This window comes from Carassius gibelio, chromosome B1 (assembly GCF_023724105.1).
Source record: "Carassius gibelio isolate Cgi1373 ecotype wild population from Czech Republic chromosome B1, carGib1.2-hapl.c, whole genome shotgun sequence".
Taxonomy (NCBI): Eukaryota; Metazoa; Chordata; class Actinopteri; order Cypriniformes; family Cyprinidae; genus Carassius; species Carassius gibelio.
Genome location: NC_068396.1, coordinates 25274550 through 25288868, shown reverse-complemented (window position 1 = coordinate 25288868; position 14319 = coordinate 25274550).

Here is a 14319-nt window from a genome sequence, read left to right as displayed (position 1 = left end):
GACCCGAATCGCTTTGTCACTTAAAAGTAATTAAACCCATCTGCCAGTCATTTTTTACCGCTTTAATTTTCACAACCCCTCCTATTTCTCTCACATCTCATTCTCAGTTCATCACACATAAAAACCCTTAAAGCTATCCTCATGATGTCTCATGGTAAAACAAAGCTACTTGTATTAGAACATACTGCATTAGGTTGTATAAAGCATTACTTCTTCTAATTTACCATTCACTATATCTAGAAAATAATGGTCAAATCTCGTGTTTTGATTGTTTTGTGCAAGATCTAAGATCTATTCTTTTCTATCTATTCTAACATTCACCTTGCAAGGGTGTAGCCTTGGCTAGGAGGCATTAATGTTATCAGACAGTATCCAACTCTCCTTGGGTGTTTCGACCCTGAACCGTAAAACCCTCCTCTTGGTGGGTTGATGGCCAAATCACTACCATCCTTCTGATTCCAGCTTTGCTCCTCTCTCCTATTTCATAACCACTTTTCATAATCACTTTCTGCTGCCTCCACAATCCTGTGGACTGCTACCTTCCTCTCCTTCCTTTTAGTGAACATTGTCCATACCGACTGGGCCGTGAATCCTCTACATCCAACCTCGACTTAGACTTCGGGAATCTTCCTCCATCTCCCATTGCCTGGGCCTTTTGTAACAAGTTGTGTTGTTGTTGCTGTAGTTGGTGTTTTTTCACCTTGTCTTACAAACTTAATCATTTATGTTTGTTCTTTATTGCTAAGAAATTTGTTACATACCCTTACGAATATTAATCATGGTGTTATTACAATAAAACTGTAGTAACCTTGTTTTTTGGATTATTGACTACCATTTGTATAGTTTTACTGCAAATACCATGGTTAAACTATGGTTTGTGTTGCAAACCCATGACTAATTTGTGGTAACCATGGTTGAACTATAGATACCAGGTTTTTTTTTGTAGTAAAACCATGGTTAATTTTCGTAAAGATATAGGGTTGTCTTTAAATATATATCACAGTTAAAGTTTTGTGATACTGCTTAAAATTATAGCCTAATCATCTATTTAAATACGGCTATATTTTTGTAACTTTCCAAATGTTACAAATGATCCTATCTACATGATGATAAAACGTGTAATAAAAATCTAGTTGGTCCTTTAAAACCAGCTAAAGTTAAAACATTATTTGGCCTGTATATTTGTTTCACTAAGCCACAGTCATTGGATGCTCATTATCTTAAAAGGATATAAGTGAACCGAAAACCACCTGCAGGTCCAACCATGATAGATAGTTATGCCTTGTTCAAATACCCACACTTGCAGTCAAACATGGGTATGCACATTTCACCAGAAGTTTACTAAGTAAAAAAAGAAATTGACTAGTTATTGTAATGGTCGGCACATTTCTCCGACTCATTATTGCTGTTCATCCGTGTTTCGTCTCTGTCAGCTACACATGGTGATTTCTTATTTTCCTGTCATCTGCTACTGCATGTGGGAGAGCAATCACCGCTAACTCGCAGCACTGTGTGCTGCACTTATCGCACACCTGTTAATCGTTTCCACTTCCTATTTATTCCCATCAATGGCTTCTCTCTGTGTCCGTATGTAATTCGTTTTACGTCTGCCCTTGCCTTGTACACTTTTGAGAGGTCCTCTCTGCTAAACATTGCTGTACTGTGTCCAGGATCCTCAGATGAGAATTAATTAATCCACTGGATAAAGTGTCTGGACTGGGAGCACTAGACTGAACTCTTCTCTGTCATCCTCCCAGCCATCAGTCCAATTGGTGTGGGCTCTGGGAGCCCCGTTTTCTCCTGAATTTGTGTTTTCTCATTTTTATGTTATCATACAACGTTCTTATTAAACTTAATTCCTTTTTTGACAACACTTGAGTCCTCCTGTTTTTACACAGCATTTTTCCTGTGTCAGAACAAACTGACCAAACATGGACTCAGCTGGAGACCTTGAGATCCGCCACACTCTCGCACAACAGGGGCTCCTCCTAGGATGCCAACAAGAGGAGATCCAGGCATCTCAACAGGCCTTGACCAGTCTATCACAACAACTCAGCGCTATTTCCTAACGACTCGACCAGATTCAGACTGGTCCATCTATGGATCCCGACGCTGCAGCACCTGTTGTGGAGGCTATCGAGTTTTGAACGCTTCAGTGGTTGAAACAGCAAGGCGTTGTGGGACTACTTCCTTTATGGACCGGCTGAGCACATAAAGGATGAGATCTGCTCCCTGGAGCTACCTCCCTCATTCGATGGGTTGATCAAACTCGCCATTCGGGTGGATTTTCACTTGACATTCAGGTCACAACATCGCGGCATGGAAATCACGTGTGAGACTTTTGATCTGCCGCCTAGTGCTACAAGCGCCACATCACCACGGTTTGTGTTCTAGGGAGAGGAATCCATGCAAATTGGCCTAGCTCATCTATGTTCCTCTAGCCAAATCAATCTCTGGCAAGACACTTTTTTTTTCTATCACTTGATGGCACCGCACACAGCTGCTTCAGTGCTTGACTCTCTAGTGTTTGTACTGTTTTTGTTTCGTTTCTTCTTGTTTTTTGTTTAACAAACACGATCAGTTTCACTAGGGATGAACTGCTGAACATTTGGCAGAACACACCACAAGATCTTTTACCGGATTTAAAATATTCAGACATTTTACTGAACGTTGTTATCAGAGAAGCAGCAACGCTGATCAAATGCTTCAGGATGCGCAGACAGGGAAAGCGAGTGGGAGCACTCGTCAGACCCAGGAAGCGCGGATTTCGAATTCTGTTGCCTAGCATCCATCTCCGCTTTTGTACCCAACAAAACGGAAGAACTCCTTCTGCTCTCTCGGACAAATATGGATTTCACACACTCTGCTGCTCTGTGTTTCACGGAAACCTGGCTGAATGATGCCATACCGGACAGCGCGCTCCATCTGCCAGGCTTTCAGCTGTTTAGAGTGTATTACGACGCAGAATCAACAGGGAAATCGCGTGGTGGCGGGACATGCTTTTACATCAATGAAAGGTGGTGTACAGATGTAACTGTGTTAAAGAAGATGTGCTGTCCTGATCTAGAAATGCAGTTTGTCAACTCCAAGCCGTTCTATTCGTCGCGGGAGTTTCACTCGTTCATTCTGGTGAGTGTTTACATTGCCCCTCCGCAAGCCCACGTGAGCTCAGCTTTACAGAAACTTGCTGATCAGATCACAGAAACAGAACAACAACACTCTGTTTAATCATTCATGGGGACTTTAATAAAGCCAATCTCTCCCCTGAACTGCCAAAATACAGACAGCATGTTACATGTCCCACGAGAGACAGTAATATATTGGATCACTGTTTCACCACAATAAAGGATGCATATCACTCTGTTCCACGAGCAGCTTTGGGGCTGTCTGATCACTGTCTGGTTCATCTTAGACCGACCTACAAGCAGAAACTTGAATCTGCTAATCCTATAGAAAAGACTGTGAAGAGATGGGCCAGCGAAACAGAGCAGGATTTACAATCTTGTTTTGAACTCACTGATTGGAGTGTTTTTGAAGCTGCTACCACCGATCTGGATGAACTCACAGAGACTGTAACATCCTATATTAGTTTTTGTGAGGATATATGCATTCCTACCAGGACTTATTTAACATTCAACAATGATAAGCCATGGTTTACAGCAAAACTCAGACATCTTCGTCAGGCCAGACAGGATGCCTACAGAAATGGGGACCGTGTCCTGTACAATCAGGCCAGGAACACACTGAACAAAGAGATAAGAGCAGCTAAAAAGACCTATGCTAAATATTTGGAAGACCAGTTTACTTCCAACGACTCAACTTCAGTGTGGAGAGGACTGAGAGCCATCACAAACTACAAGACACTTATCTTCGAAAAGAATACAGAATACCAAACTGACCCAGCTTTCTGTTCCTAGCTCTATCTGTCAGCGGATCACCAGCTTTCTGACAGATAGGCAACAGCTAGTGAGACTGAGGAAATTAATGTCCAACAGTTGCTCCACCAACACTGGTGCCCCTCAGGGATGTGTTCTTTCCCCACTGTTATTCTCCCTGTACACTAATGGCTGCACCTCTAAAGACCCCTCTGTCAAGCTCCTGAAGTTTGCAGATGACACTACAGTTATCGGCCTCATCCAGGACGGTGATGAGTCTGCTTACAGACAAGAGGTTGAGCAGCTGGCTATCTGGTGCAGTCTTAACAACCTGGAGCTGAACATGCTCAAAACAGTGGAGATGATCGTGGACTTTAGGAGAAACCCCCCTGCAGTGGAGTCATTCAGATTCCTGGGAACCACCATCTCTCAGGACCTTAAGTGGGACAATCACATTGACTCCATTGTGAAAAAGGCCCAGCAAAGGTTGTCCTTCCTTCGCCAGCTGAGGAAGTTTAACCAGCCATCATTGAATCTGTCCTGTGTACTTCAATAACTGTCTGGTTTGGTTCAGCTACAAAATCAGACATCAGAATATTACAGAGAACTGTTCGGACTGCTGAAAGGATTATTTGTGCTCCCCTGCCCACCTTTCAAGAACTGTATACATCCAGAGTGAGGAAAAGGGCTCAAAAAATCACTCACATACAAGTTATCCCATCTTTTAACTTTTGTCATCTGGCTGGTGCCTCAGAGCCACAAATACCAGAACAGTCAGGCACAAGAACAGTTTCTTCCCCCAGGCAATCTACCTCATGAAAATGTGCAATAAAAATGTGCAATGTGCAATTAAAATGTGCAATATCCTTATATTTATTTGTTTCCACTCCATCCTAGTACATCCCTGCATCTAACTCAATCCTATTCCATTATCAATTATACCACAATTGTTTATACACTTATTTATTTGGCTAATGTTTTTTTTTCTGTGTGTTGTTGTCTCTGTGTACTGAAAGCTTATGTCACTAAAACAAATTGATTGTATGCGCAAGCATACTTGGCAATAAAGCTCTTTCTGATTCTGATTTCTGATTCTCATTCACTTTGCAGTACCCCTTTCACCAAGATAACAGCCGTCATGGGACTCGTTCACTTGATCACTTCTGGCAATCACACAGAGGAGATTTGATTCCTACTCATTCACTCTCCCTCCATGGCAGTAGTTTTGGTGCACATCTGGCTTATTAACCACAACCCTTTCATTGATTGGGCTCACCACACTGTATTGGACTAGAGTCCAATTTGTTGGTCTCAGTGTTTGGTGTCTGCTTCATCCCCTGTCATGTCTGTTTCTGTGTTACAGGGGGAGCCGGTTGACCTAGCAAATATTCCAGCAGCTTACCATGACTTGAGAGCGGTGTTCACTAAGTCCTGAGCTTCATCCCTTCCTCTGCACAGCCCGTATGATTGTGTGATAGATTACCTGGCACTTCTCAACCTAAGGGGTGCCTTTATTCGCTCTCCTGTCCTGAGAGGGAGGCCATGGAGAAATACATCAGTGAGTCTCTAGTAACAAGGTTTATACGTCCCTCTTCCTCTCTGGCTGGGATGGGGTTTTTCTTCTTGGAGAAGAAAGATGGATCGCTCTGCTCCTGCATTGATTATTGGGGGCTGAATTGACATAATGGTCAAGAATAGCCATTTTCAAGAAGTTAGACCTATGCAACGCTCACCACCTAGTTCAGATTAGGAAGGGGGACGAATGGAAGACAGATACAATATTTTTTAGGCAACAACAATACATAATTACAGTCAATGCACTGAAATTTAGAATGCCAGTATAATTTAGAATTTATTTAGCTGTATTCTTTTCAAAGATAAGATTAGGAATTAGATAACAGATTTTGTATTGAAAGTAATGTTTGTTTCACAGTACTGCTGCTGTGTAGGAGCACGGAGTGAAGAAGTGAAGAGACATAGGAAAAATGACAAATTTTAATAATCAAAAGGAAAAAGGAAAACAAATGTTGCAAGGTTGACATGAACATGAACAATTCCAGACAAGGGAGAACAAAATGGGCTAAAACTCAAATAGGCAGTTCAGGTTGCTATGGCTGGAGCCATCACTGGCCGAACTCGGGGACTGGAAACCTCATTGGACTAAACTCAGGGAGTGGAGCCCTCGCTGGGCTAAAATAAGGGACTGAAACCCTCACTAGACTAAACTCGGGGACTGGAGCCCTGCTTGGGCTAAACATAAGGACAGGAACCCTCACTGGGCTAAACTCTGGGACCGGAGCTCTCCGTGGGCTAAACACAAAGACAGGAGCCCTCACTGAATTAAACTCGGGGGCAGGAGCACTCACTGGGTTAAACTCGGGCCTGGAACCCTCACTGGGCTAAACTCTGGGAATGGAGCCCTCCATGGGTTATACTCAGGAACAGAATCCCTCTCTGGACTGCCACTTACGAGCTGGCACTGAAGGGTGCTCTGGAGGACCAGGCACATTAAGTCGCTTTTGAAAGGCCTCCTCCTTTGGTTCCCCTCTAAGTTCGGGGTGAAATGCATGGTTGCCAGACTTGAAAACTGGAGTGGCTGGTGGGCTGGATTGAGCGGTGAATTCCATGCTGCGAGGGGAAAAACCAGGAAAACAAAAGACTTTTAAAAAATTAAAAACATACACGGGGAGAAGGGGCGCCTCTTACTGTCTTGGTATGGAATTCTGTCACAGTACTGCTACAGTTTAGGAGTGCGGAGACATAGAAGAATACCATTAATATCAAGAAGTTGAACCTGAAACCAATGAAAAGTCATTCAAAAGATCAATCACATTACAGAGTCTAGTCCGTTTCCGGTTGACCCTTCAGAGTCGAGTCAGGTGCTCGTGGACCCTCCAGAGTCAGGGTTAGTCACCATCGACCTTTCTGAGTCAGGGTTAGTCACCTTTGACCTGCCAGAGTCAGGATTAACTCCCATGGACTTTCCAGAGACAAGGCTAGTTACTGCTGACCTTTCAGAGTCAAGTCACTGGTAATCGTCAAGGACTGAGTCAAGTCACCGGTAATCTTCATCCTCTCGGTGGTCTGACCACAAGGACGTGGTGGTCTTCTGCTCCGCCCTGGGGGACTCCGGCCACGAACACGAGGACGTGGTGGTCTTCCGTTCCGCCCTGGGGGGGGGTTTCTGTCATAGCCACATGGTGGTGATGGTCCTCTGCTCCGCATGGGGGGGCATCATGTGATGTCCTTTATGGAACCATGTTTTTGTAATTTTGTTTTCTTTTGCCTTCTGTCTATCTCCTTCTTTGGACCTAGCCCTCCGTCCCTCCCCTTTATACTCTGCCGGTCCACCACCCCCCTGGACTCCTTGTTTTGTGTTACACCTCTCCTGTCCCTGCCTTTCCATTTTACCTGGTTGTCCTGTCTCTGTTTTCTGACCCTCCGTTCCTCCCCCTAGTCCGCCGTCGCTCCACCTCCCTCCTACCTCTTTTTCTGTTGGGTTTTCCGGGGTTTCAGGTGGAGCATCTGGCAGCTGCTCCGTAGGGGAGGGGGTAATGTCACGCTGTCAGTCTCTGTATTCCTGGGTGTTCCCTAGTGAGCTCACTTCTCCTTAGGCACTTCACCATAGGCACTTTAATTCCTTCACATATATATATATTCACATATATATAGCTGTCCTTCTCTGTTGTTTGTATGGAGTCCTTACCCTATGTGTCATATGTTCTCGTCTCCCGAGACTGACCCTTACCTTCTCGTTCCTCCGAGTTCCATTCCGTTTCATCCGGTTGTCTTCTTTTGTTTTGTTTCGTTTGTCTTCCTGGACTGTTTATTTTGTATTTACCCTTTTTGTTAATTAAACACATACCTTGCAATTGGATCCTACCCTCTCCTTGTGTTTTTCCTAAAACCAAACCGTCACACTAATCAACTGAACCTAGGACCAAATTAATAATATTTAATATTTACATAAATCCTGTTTGGCAATCATCTATAATTTGTTCTAAGCATTTTTTTTTTTACCCTCTGTGCAAAAATACTGGCAAACACCATTACTGAGTAATAGGTCAGCCACAGTAGTTTATATGGCTTGACACCTACGGGTTAATGACATAGCATAAGGAATTTCCCTTGAAATCCATCCTGACACTTCCGAAATATAAAAAATTATTATCTGAAATCTAAATCATTATTAAAAAAATTATCACAGTGTATTTGGGAAACATAAATATATTTTAGAAGATGGATATAACAATATTTTTTATTACGTTATTTATATATGATTATTTAGGCTATTACAAAAAGTTGTTTTCCATTTTGTCTTCCAGGGGCCTGTTCCCAAAAGGAGGTGTATCAAACCCAAGAAAGCAGGGTAGGCCAAGGCAGCAACTTATACCGTGGTAACTTATCCTGTGAACCTAACCTGGTTGAGAGCAGGTTTTCTTTGTTAAACCCAGAGTTCCTTGCGGTCTCCTTCCCCTTTTTAAAGTGTAAGCTATGTTTATATACCTCATTCATTCATTCACGTTACAAAAATTATTTTCTTACTGAGTATTTATTTCTTATTTCAAGTACAAATATCTAAAAATTCTTAAATGATGATGTATTTTCTATGATGATGATGTATTTTCTATATGATAAAAATGTGTTTCGGTGCAAACAAGTTCATTTAAGTGCATTTTACTTAAAATAAGTAAAATTATATGCCATGGGGTAAGAAAAAATAATCTTAATGCAAACATAAACAAGTTTTTTTTTTTTTCAGCACAACAAAATGTGTGTTGAATTGAAAAAGAAGTTAGTGAAAGTGAAGTCGTGACATTTGAAAAGTATGGTAACCCATACTCAGAATTGGCACTCTGCATTTTACCCACCCAAGTGCACACACACAGCATTGAGTAATGAATACACCATGAACACACACCCGGAGCAGTGAGCAGTATCCATTGAGGGAGCAACTGGGGATTCAGTGCCTTGCTCAAGGTAACTTCAGTCATGGGTATTTAGGGTGCTGTTCATTCACTCACCCACCCATACAACACCTGCCAGCACCAAGAATGAAACCTGCAACCTTCAGGTTACAAGTCCAACTCTCTAACCATTAGGCCACAGCTGCCCCTAATTGCAGTAACTGATAAAAAAAAGAAAAAAAAGGATTGCATTAACAGTGCTTGCATTTTAATACACTGTATTTTAAAGGCTTGGATGGCTGAAATTAAGCATAATTGTATATTTAAGCTGTAAATATTTAATTTGACAAAACAATTCACACATTTAAACAACAACAACAACATTATTTTCACATTCACATAAAAAAATAATTAATCAGTGTTAACCTTTTGGACTCATTAACATTTCTGTTTAAAAATACCACCTAAAATATAATAATGTCATTTTATTTTGCTTTACAAAATAGCTTATACATATGTATTGGTTGAAATTTTCAACATTGCAATTCATTTTTATCAGTGACTGCAGTTCAACATATTTTTCAAACACATTAGTTATTAGTCGTTAATTTACTTCAGAATTAATTTAACTGTGTAAATGTGATAAAAGTGGGACTCTTGCACGGCTTGAAAAAAAAAAAAATTAAATCGGTTCACTCCGAGCAGAATCGATATTTTAACATTTCTGTTCTGCATTGCTCTGATATTATTACTGTTCCGAAAACGGTTCGGGTAGAAGAAATACCAGTTAATAACGTTATTTTTAAAAAACAATATTATTTGCGTATAAGTTGTCTAATAATAATAATAAAATAATAAAGTATAGCGTTTTCCTTACTCAAAAAGAAAAGGAAATAGAGATAACGCTTAGTCACAGCAAATCTTCACTAGATTTTGGCCAAATTTAAGCTACTTAATAATAATAATAATCTATCAACACTTAAAGACAAATTATTTTTAAGATATTTAAAAATGTTTGCTGCATTGTTAAAAGAAGAAAAAAAAACACTTGTATAAGATTGCGTTTTGAGAATAAAAAAAAGAGTCGCGTCTCACGTCGCATTTTATTAGCCCTGTTACTTCCAAAATAATGAAGGCCTGTAGTCTAAAGCAAAATGTTTAAAAATATTATAAAAACAGTTATTAGTTTAGGCTATAAAAACGTCAATCCAAAAACAAATTAATCTAAGATGAAGCTAATGCCTATACCTCTCTCATTCGGCAAGAATCCAAATGTTTCCATGTTCCCAACGTATCTGGATGCTAAAATGTTATTTAATATAAAGAATATAGAATAATAGTAAATGTATAATAAGTAACGCTGTATATGCGTCTGAAAGTTGGACTCCAAATTTCCTTCTAAGAATTATTTTGAGGTTAATATGGCAAATGAAAACTGTTCATCTATCGGGAATTTTGAGAAGCTCCGCTAGGTATTTTCCCTCACTCCACAACAAAATTATTTCAATTAACAGTATTTAAAAAAAGAACAAGAATTACAAATATAAGAAGCTATAGCAATAATAATGACAAACCAAAAACAATTAATTTAGGCTGAAACGAAACTGAAACCAACATTGGGCCTAATTCGACACAAAATCAAAGTTTCTGTATTCGCCCTGTAGACAGAATTCTAATTTTGAATAACAAATGATTATAAAAAGTAGCCTAGTGTTTATTATAGCCTAATGTTTGTAAACATTTTGTGTCTGCATGTCTATTTCTGAATGAAATAATATTTTTTTCTCTAAAAAACGTATATACAAGTAAATGATTATTAATCAGTCAAAATTAGCTGATATAGTTTGCTGCATTCATGCGCATTCAGAAACCGGTGACTATGAACGAATCAGCAGAGCTTGAATGAGCTTTTGTCATCGCTGAATCTTTCTTAGACATTTTCAAATGTCGAAATTGGGTTGCCCAGCTATCTGTGCATAATGGTTTCCAATGACTCCGGTGGGCGGAGCTTCTCAAAGTTGGGTATAATCAAAGGAGAGCTGTGGTCCTCAGTTGGGCAGGAAAGGCTAAGCATGCTGGCGCTTGAGTGTCGAATGCACATTCACCAACGGCGAGAAAAAAATAGGCCCTTTTTTAGCTGCAGCATCAGGCCCAGTTTGGTCTTAATCCGGCCCTGAAGGCGGTGCATTGCCATTGAGACTTGACTATGATGAGCATAGACAGTAAAAGAAATGGAAACAGCGTCCCCATTGAATTCAACGGAGACAAGTGAAGTCAATTAGAAGCACGCACTTCCTGGGGGTTGGGCATACTGCGCAGACTCAAACTGAGCTTGATGACGTAGATGTCACATGAGCAACCTGCCTGACAATTGTAAGTCTTCTAATAGCTGTGCCAAGAGAAATCTGAATCACCCACCGAATCTTGCAGAGAAGGCGAGTGTGAACAGGAGCAAATTTTGGTAAGGATTCTGATTAATTATCTCCCTTGACTTTATGCCTCCATCTCCCCCCGATAGCCTCATAGACAGTAAACGTTTGCCTTCTCCTCCTGTCCATACGGTAATTTCTCTACTGTGCGACAGAGAGTCGCAGGTTATGAAGCAATTGTTAGCCTATTTTTACAAAAACTGCTTCTACGGGGCCATAACATAACATACAAGGTAATGGAGCCTTTTATACATTTTCGTGTTTCTTTAGAAATAATGAATGCACAAATTATATCTTTAAATGCCTCAGATGTAAACTTATTCGCTGTCAAAGTGACGCCAAGATGAATGGGAGTCAATGGAATGTTTCAGGAGGTCGGGGTCCGCTAGCCAATGGCGGCGCCCAGGGATGCTTGAATAAAATATGAAACCCTGCCCCCTGCAATTATTTTTGCAGCCGACATATATGCATTTGTAGAAGTTTCCATTTCAGATTCATGCAGCATTTATGGGAGTGTTTAAGTGTCACTCTGGGGACTATTTTTGTAGACATTAGTTTGCAGGTGGCTCAGAAAGAGGCCTGAAACAGGAAAAAATGGTTTCTAAAACAGTTTAAAAATGGAGTGAAGAGGCCATCTCCTCACCGCAGGACTGCTTTGAATCAACAGACTGGCAGATGTTTCAAGATGCAGCAGGAGACAACATACAGGAATACACAGACTCTGTGATAGGCTACATTAACAACTGCACAGAGTATGTTGTTCTATCCATTAATGTTAAATCATTTGCAAACCAGAAACCATGGGTCAACGGTGAAGTGCGGGCCAAATTAAGAGCATGGACTGCTGCCTTCAACTCTGGTGATTTAACTGCTTATAAGAAGTCCAGGTATGACCTTCAAAGACCCATCAAATCAGCCAAAATTGACTTTAGGGACAGAGTGGAGTCAAAATATCATGGCTCTGACCCCCAACGCATGTGGAGCAGTCTACGCTACATTGCAGACTACAAAGGAAGGAAAAGAAGTGGTGTGTCTTTGTCTGCTTCTTTACCAGATGAGCTCAATACATTCTATGCTCGCTTTGAGGCAGACAATACATTTCCTGCTGTGAAAATTCCTGCTGACACTGACACTGACACCTGCCCCTTGGTTCTAACCACACACGAAGTGAGTAAGGCCTTCAAGAAAGTCAACGGCCACAAAGCTCCAGGTCCAGATGGCATACGCGGACGTGTCGTGTGGGCCTGCGCTGTCCAGTTAGCAAATGTCTTCAACAACATCTTCAACCTCTCCTTAAAACTTACAGTGATCCCCACATGCTTCAAGCAAACCACCATCACCCCTGTTCCCCCCAAAAAATAACTGCCTCCTGCCTGAACGACTACGGTCCTGTATAACTGGCATCAGTCATCACGAAGTGCTTCGAATGGCTAGTCAAATCCCACATCTGCTCTTCTCTGCATGACACATTGGACCCATTACAATTTGCTTACCGTTCTAACAGATCCACTGATGATGCCATTGCAAAGGCCATACACTCTGCACTAGAACACTTGCAGGGAAGAGACACCTATGCAGATGCTGTTCATTAATTACAGCTCTGCCTTTAACACCATCATCCCTACCAAACTTAAAGCCAAACTGAAAAATCTGGGTCTTAACAGTCACTTATGTAACTGGGTCCTGGACTTCCTGACCGGCAGACCCCAGGTGGTTAGAATCGGCAATCACACATCCTCCTCACTTACACTCAGCACTGGTGCCCCACAGGGATGTTCACTCAGTCCTCTCTTGTACTCCCTGTTCACATATGACTGCTCTGCTAAGCATAGCTCCAACATCATCATCAAATTTGCTGACGATACTACTATCCCAGGACTCATCATCACTAATGGTGATGAGACATCCTACAGAGATGAGGTTAATGCACTCACAGGATGGTGTGCTAAAAACAATCTCTCTCTAAACATCAGCAAGACCAAGGAGATGATTGTGGACTACAGGAAGTCACAGAGAGAGGGTCACGTTCCCATTCACATCAACGGACAGATAGTAGAGACAGTTAAGAGCTACAAGTTCCTTGGAATTTACATCTCTGAGAATCTTTCCTGGAGCCTACACTCAGAGTCCATAGTGAAAACAGCCCGTCAGTGTCTCTACTTCCTGCGGAGACTGAAGAGGTTCGATCCATTCAATCACGGACAACCAGACTGGAGAACAACTCCTATCTTCGAGCCATCAGACTACTTAACAATCAGCTGTCCTCCATCTAAAAAAACGGAATACATGCTGCCCTTATGTTTACTTTCATTGTACTTGCACTGCCACTTTTTTTTATATTCCTTCATGTTACTCTGTGACACTCTATAATGACTTTTTGGTCAATGCTCTACTCAGGAATACATCTGAATATGTGCTGCTCTTAAGTTTATTTATTGCATCTGCACTGCCACTTTAATTTTCCTCCATGTAGCTCTACATCACTCTACAATGACATTTTAGACACTGTTCTACCCCAGTAATCATAATATTACCTCAGGACTACTTATGAATACTATAACTCTTAACACTGATTACCTTTATTGTACCTGTTACTTCCACTTATGGGCATATAATGCTCTGTCCATGTCTTTCTGTCTATGGGCACTGTAGTCACTCAATAACCTCAGTGCTCTCCACGTACGTCGTCTTATGTCTTGTTATTGTCACTGTATGTCTGAGCCTCGTCACAAGCATTTCAATGCCCTGTTTCCCCAGCGTTAACTATGCAAATGACAAATAAATGCCTCTTGACTCTTGACATAAAAAAAAATGTGAACACATGATGTGACACATGATAAGTGTAAAGGTTTTCTGTTAACTTCAGTATTTAACAAGATAATTTTTCTTGATAATTTTTAATCCAGCCATACAATATCCCTTTGATTTTCACAATCTTCCTCTTTCTCTCACATTTTTTCTCACATTTTACTGTCACATCTTAATATCAGAGTTACTTCTAACACATGAAGCATCCTTAAAAATGTCACCTCCTGATTTCATAAGCTGTGTGTTATTAACCAGCATTATGCTGCAAAAAGCATTAGTTCATCTAATTTCTTTTTTCAC